The following is a 7,278-nucleotide window of genomic DNA, read 5'->3' as shown; positions in this document are numbered from 1 at the left end:
TGATCCTCCCAGACAGAGTGTGCAGAGGCGGGAAATCATGGATGGACCATATGATCGCAGCACGTAGATTGAACTTTTCTTCCGGACTCAAGGCATCGTATGTAGGTACACCAGTCTAGAGCTGGAGCAGTTCTTCTATGAGGGGCTCCATAAAGACATCAAAATCCTTTCCTGGAGAATCTGGACCCGGGATAAGCAATGACATCATGAAGTTGGACTGATCCATGCATGCCCATGGTGGCAGGTTGTACGGCACCACAAAAACTGGCCACATGCTATAAGACGTGCTCATGTTCCCAAACGGATTAAACCCATCTGTGGCAATGCCAAGTTTTATGTTCCTTGGATCTGCAGCAAAATTCTTTCCATGCCTCTCCATCCACTGGATGGCTCAGCTCATTGTCCACAGGTTGCCGCTTCAGCTTGTGCCACTGTACCTCACGCGATGATTTCTTCGAGATGAACATCCGCTGCAGCCTTGGTATCAAGGGAAAGTGCCTTAGTACCTTTTCCGATATTGACTTCTTCCCATCAGCATCTTTCCACCTAGATGCATTGCATTTTGGACAGTTGTCATGCTTTGCTAAATCCTTCCGAAACAAGACACAGTTATTTGGGCACACATGTATTGACACATAACCTAACCCCAGCCTGCGGATTATGCTCAATGCTTCATCATAAGATCTGGGAACACAACTGTCAGGGAATTGCAAGCTCAAAAGACGGAGTATTGCTTTGAATGCGGCGTTGCTAATCCGGTAGAAAGACTTGATGTGGAGTAACTTCACGGTGAAGGTAAATCTTGAAAATTTACCCCCTTCATGAGCTGCGCGCTTCGCCTCCTCTAACACCTCAGCAAACAATGATTTCTGTCCATCAGCACGATCTTCAGCATCGTACAAATCCTTCAATAGGTCAGGAATCCTATCATCTTCATGCCCATCCTCTTCCTCCAAAACAACATTATCTTGCAAAACCTTTTCCATGAAATCAATGCCAGCATCACCACCACCCATCATATGAGGGGCCTCTGTATCAGCTTCAAAATGTTGAGGTTGTCTGTCTAAAGGTTCTCCATGATATATCCATCTATCATATGTGTTGGACATCCAATTAAGAAGCAGATGATCTTCCACTCTCCCTTGAGCCATTCTTGAACGGTTGAGGCATTCACAACATGGGCAAAGAATGTGAGCATCGTTGGCAAAATTTGCCCGAACAAATGCCATGAAATCATCAACTCATTTTATATGTTCTTTGGAAAACTTTCTAACTCCTTGTCTAATCCAGCTTCTATCCATCTGCCAAAGACAACAAATTGTTGCAACTTAGCAAATCAATCTAAGTGCATCAACATTAATTAATGAAAATGGATGGAAGTAATGGAAGCTAAAATTCCAGAAAATAAGGTAGCACCCAAGTTTATATGCTAACTGCCTAAGCACAACATTCAGCTATTTCCAATTCCTCACTACTTTAGTCCAGTTCACATGGTTTACAGATTTCACATGGGAGCAATAAAAAGTAGTTCAAATGGAAATACAGATTTCACATGGGAGAAAAGAAAAGCTAACTAAAACATGATGGTTCACAAAAAACAGAGGTGATTAAACAACCAACAATAACAATATATGCTGCCACTAAGAACTATTTTGGTTAAACCACCAACAATAGCACCACTGTCAATTTACATGAATGCCATTTCCAAGATTGCATCAAATCTAAATCAATGAGAGTTTTCCTAGTTTACACCTAACCTACATCAATATTCAGGTCCTTTCACGGATTTGAGGCTGAAATTTCAAAGGTGTAACATCAAATCTACATCAACCCCAGGATCCTGTTTCAGGGAAAGACCAACTCGAGCTCTATTCTATTGATTGCTGACAACATAATTTACCAGTAACAATTGACTGAATTCCAAAAGAATTCTTAACAATTTCATCAACAACAATTCTCCTAATAATTTCATCAACAGAAATTCTCTTCACAATTTCTACCAAATTCATCAATGACATTTCCAAGAGATTTTTCCAAGCTTACAACAAACCTACATCAAATCACTCTGAAGATTCTCCTAACAAATCAACATCAAATCATTGACATCAACAGAGAGGAGAGGGGGAAGAGGAGGGAGAAGGAGAGGGGTGCATAGGTGGGCGAGGTCTGCTTGCGGCGGTGGCGACTCCCCCATGCTCGGCGGCGGCGAGTCCCCCATGCGTGGGCGACACGAGCGGCGAGGTCGCCGTTCCTGTCGTCGGCCCCGCCCCCGCCTCCGCCCCTGCTGGTTGCTTCCGCCGCGAGGCCGTGGGCGAGGTCACCTACAGCGAGGTCGTGGGCAAGGCGAGCGGCCCCTACTAGTTGCTTCGGCCGCCAGCCCCCGCCCGCCGGCCGCTGGCCGCCGCCCGCCGCCCACCGGCACCGCCCTCGTCCGAGCGACGCTTGCTGGTTGCTTCCGCCGCCGCCCGCCGCCACCTGGTCGGAAGACCTAGAAAAACGCTAAGTGTTGCTCTGTTCGATTCCACCCGCCGCCACCTAGTCGAAAGGCCCCACTTGTCACTGATACGAGAGAGCCCTAGTTTTGTATAGTATATAGAAAATTACCCACACATTAGCAACAATCCCTCTCTAGCCCAGCGGTACCGAACGAGCGAGCGAGCGCCAGGTCGTGGGTTTGAGTCCCCGCTAGCGCACATTTTTTTAGGAATTAAAGCGCAATTTTTTTAGGGAATTAAATGCTCGCTCACCCACCTGTCAGTGGCTCACCCACCTATCAAATTGTTCCCGCCTGTCAGTGTTGCTAAACCTGGTCGGAAGGTCCCACTTGTCAATGATACGAGAGAGCCGTAGTTCTATATAATGTATAGATAAACTCCCAGATGTGAGCAACTGTCCCTCTCTAGCCCAGGGGTAGCATGCGAGCCAACCAAGCGCGAGGTCGTGGGTTCGAGTCCCGCCTCGTGCATCTTTTTTGGGCGAATTAAGCGCTCGGCCCCATCTGTCAAATGGGTCCTGCCTGTCAGTGTGTCCCCCGTCTGTCTGTTGAATATTAAAACTCAAGCAAAAATGACACCTAGACAGTGACACATAAGCGAGGTTGCTGAGGTGGCTGCCTAATCATCCTAATTCATTCAAACTCAAGTGTAGTGACCATTTTATATTGGTCGTTATCAGCTACGCATGAGGCAGTGGACAGTACTACTAGCTTTATGACCATTTCCTCTAATGAAATTATGACCTTTCTGACCAAAATGGTCGTTATGGTTTAGGGTTTAGAGCCCCCCAGACAGCTTTTGACCAATTGGTCTAAAATGGTCATAAATTTATGACCAATTCTTCGAGGGTCACTGACAGAAGGTCATAAGTTGACATATTTCTTGTAGTGACTCACTTTATCTTCCAAGCCTTCCGTTGTTATCTTATTTAGATGGCCTTAAGCCACATTATTGTAATAAGTTCTCTTTTGAGACATTCGATGTAATAAGTGTGTGATTGAAACTCTGTTATAAATCCCCAAGTACTGTGCGTGTCATCATTACCGATCCAGGGATGACACTGATGGATAGAGACTAGACTGGTTGAGGTCTGGTCGCTACAAATTCTTCAGGCTGCAATTTTGTATTGTCTTCCACGTGAGAAATAAATCAAATTTATCTTTACAAAATACATGAGAAACTAATACAATTGCTATATTTCCAAGTTGTCAAGCATGCTTGGTTTGGTTATACATTATGCAATGTGGTGCTCAGTTAATGTTTGGTTTATTTGTGTTGTGGTGTTTAGTTAACTGTTTGGTTCAAGTCTGCAATGCGATGTTCAATAGTTGTGGGTGCATTCTGTTATTGTATACCATGTGAGAAGTAAATCGAATTTGGCTGTACTAAATACATGAGAAACAAATACAATTGCTATATTTCCAAGTTATTAAGCATGCTTGGTTCGGTGAACTGTCTGATCTTCAATTAGGAGTATGCTATATTGTGCAATGTGGTGCTCATTTAATGTTTGGTTCATTTGTTGTGGTGTTTAGTTAACTGCTTGGTTCAATTCTGCAATGCGATGTCCAATTGTCGTGGGTGGAATTTTGTATTGTTGTGCATGTGAGGAATAAATCGAATTTTGCTGCACTTAATACATGAGAAAGATATACAAGTGCTATATTTCCTAGTTCTTAATCAGGCTTGGTTTGGATAAATGAGTTTTCCACGTGGCTTGAATTAATCTGATGAATCTGCAATGTGCTTATTTTTCATCAACATATTTTACTAATAGCATGAGAACCCTTACTTGACCTGATGACTAACTACCTTATATGTGTTGCAGGGAAACAATGGGAAGCACTAAGGTTTACAATCAAGGTTAGCATGTGCATGGTCCATTGTCTAATAGCACATTATTGTGCAATTGAAGGAACCATTCTAATATTTAGGTTTTTAACAATTTGGTCTTGCACATGTAGGTCCTGCTGTCAGAGGTTTTGACCCATTGTTCGACCCCTTTTGCATATGGGGAAATGAGTTGTCCATGAATATCAATCAAGTCAAGAAACTCAGAAAGATTGTTAGGATAAAGAAATTAGCGACAAAAAACAACAAGATATTTGTTTGCACAATGAAGAAGACGTCAGTTCACTACAAGATGGTACTAACTATTATACCTTGCCTTTTTAATTCCTTTGCCCCATTTCCAATATAGAGAAGATATTTATGCACATCCTTGTTTTTAGGCCTTTCCAAAGCAGTTCACTGATGATTACCTCTCAAACCACATCTATGGTCAGGAGGCAAGGAAGGTTTTCATACAACACCCATGTTTCAATATTGAAGTGTTCCTGAAGAGGACGAAGGATGGACGGTCAATCATCCACATGCACTGGCCTAAATTTGCAAAGACCTTCAACATCGATGAAGGCTCAATATTCGCCTTCCGCTTCAGCATTTTTCCCGATGAGATGCATCTGTCTATGTACGGTCTATGATGCTAATTTCGAAAGGTTCTAGATGTTTCATGTGAAACTTGGTGCTGGTGCAGTTGTGTAATGGGGTAGCTGAGTGCTGAAGCTATATCATGTTGTACTCTAATGTATTTCAATTATGAAATCCTGCTTCCTTAATATGGGAATGAAATATATTATGTGTTTAATATGAATGCCAATTATATTAATAAATGGATTATTAATAATAGGGCAATTAGCCTGCTAATTGGTTTTTCCTATTGCAAACGGTTATTGAGAAAATACTGTGGGCGATGACCTAAGGCAACACACACAGTTTCTAGGAATAAACCATGTTAGATCGATGAAAAATCACACACAACATTATCTTCAAAACTGTTTGCGTTAGGCCACCTTGCGCAAATGTTTACCGCATAAAAACTGTGTGTGATGGACAGCCTTTTCCACACAGTTTCTTCTATGCACCATGTGTGATGCATTCAATAACGCAAATGATAAAATTGTTAATGTTGTGTGCGATGGGAACGCTATGACAAACGATTTAACGGGGAAAATTGTGTGTGATGTACCTACGAACGGAAACGTTTTCCTTGCAGCGACTGTGTGGGATGTATATATGAACAGAAACGTTTAGCAGGGACTGACTATGTGGGATGTACTTACAATCGGAAATGTTTTCGCCTGTATAATTGTATTTTTTAGCACTACTATAGGTATAACCGTATTTGCTCGCTCACCGGTTGCACACGACCTCATTTTGCTGAGAGTGTGTGCCAGGAGGGCATATCCCCAACGGTTTCTGGGTCGTGTGGGAAGGACCCCCCTATCGCGCACACTCACTTGGCGACGGTTCCATATGTCGTTGTGGGAAGGGGTTAAAAACTGTTTGTATAGCACTGACGCATACCAGTGGAAGGTCGGTGCACTCAGTGCCCTCGACCTTGCCATTTTACGCCGTCCACTACACAATGATCACACTGTTAGCCTAGGGGCTAATATTGCACGTCATCTATACCTTAATAGAACTAAAGGCAAAATTTGTGGTGGTATTTATGCCACTCGGCTAGCGGGTCATTTTAATGTTTAGATACGCCAACATGATTATCCTTTGTCCCGAGTTTATCTAGATCACCAGGCGATGGAGTACCACCAGTTTATTGATGCCGTTGATTCATTTCATAACATTCTCTACAACCTAGTTTTTAGTGTGGAAACCCATGATATTAACTCGTTGCTTGCACTTGCTTTGTTTGATTCTATTGCCAGGGGTGGATACAGGGTCATGCCAGAGGACATGGTTGCCTACCAGAATGACCAAATGGCGGCAGAGCAGGAGCCTTAGGAGTGGGATGCTCAGGTGCCACCTCCACAGAACTACTACATGGATCCGTAGAGCTACTATAGATGGTGATTACCAAGCTAGGCCAAAAGCCTAAGCTTGAGGGAGTACGTATTTCCACTGACATTTATTCATGTTCACACATTTCATTCCAGTTGTTGGTGTCCACACTTTTTCATTGTAATATCCATGCTAGATTTATTTTCTCGCCTTCTTCTTGTGATTTTGAAAAACTTTTAGAAAATCCAAACCTATTTCTTGTTTCTTTTCAGTTTTTCTTTCTAGCTTAATTAGTTGTAGTATTAAAAGAAAACCCAAATAGATTTCCTGATTCTTCTTTCGCTTGTTGGGAGCTTTCCCGTGTAAATAGTTTTTCTCGTTTTTGTTTTTCCTTCTTTAATTTGCTGTCTTCAAGAAAAACTAAAACTCCAAAAACATTTCAATGTGTTTTTCTAAAATTCTTTTCTTTTTATTGAGTCATACCAAGGAGAAGACCACGATGAAAATGTTGAGTGGCTCTCACATGCATTATTGTTGATCTAACAAAGAGCCCAAATCGCCTTGTCTTCTCCTTTTGAATAAAATGCTTGCAGGTTCCAGCTTAGTCCACAACACTGTTGCACTATTATTATTTTCATATCATTCGGTCGTGTAAATGAAAGGCAATAATGACGATATTTGATGAAGTGACTTGGCAGAGAGAAGCGGGTATGAACTCAACTTGTTTTTCTTTTTGTAAATATGTTTAGCCAAGTATCGATGATTCATCATATTATGATCAAACATGTTTGCAATGACAATTAGAGATTATAGTTTCTCATGCCATATTTAAGTAGCTAGGAGTGGATAATGATTTATCTTGGATGTCAACATGCATTAAAATGATTGTGATGTAGTATGATGATATGGTATCCTCCTCTGAATGTTTCAAGTGGCTGGACTTGGCACATGTTCTCGCATGTAGTTGAATCAAAACCAACATAGC

Source organism: Triticum aestivum, chromosome 4B, assembly GCF_018294505.1.
Source record: "Triticum aestivum cultivar Chinese Spring chromosome 4B, IWGSC CS RefSeq v2.1, whole genome shotgun sequence".
NCBI classification, from domain to species: domain Eukaryota; kingdom Viridiplantae; phylum Streptophyta; class Magnoliopsida; order Poales; family Poaceae; genus Triticum; species Triticum aestivum.
The sequence above is the reverse complement of the archived record's forward strand: the minus strand, read 5'-3'. Positions refer to the sequence as shown.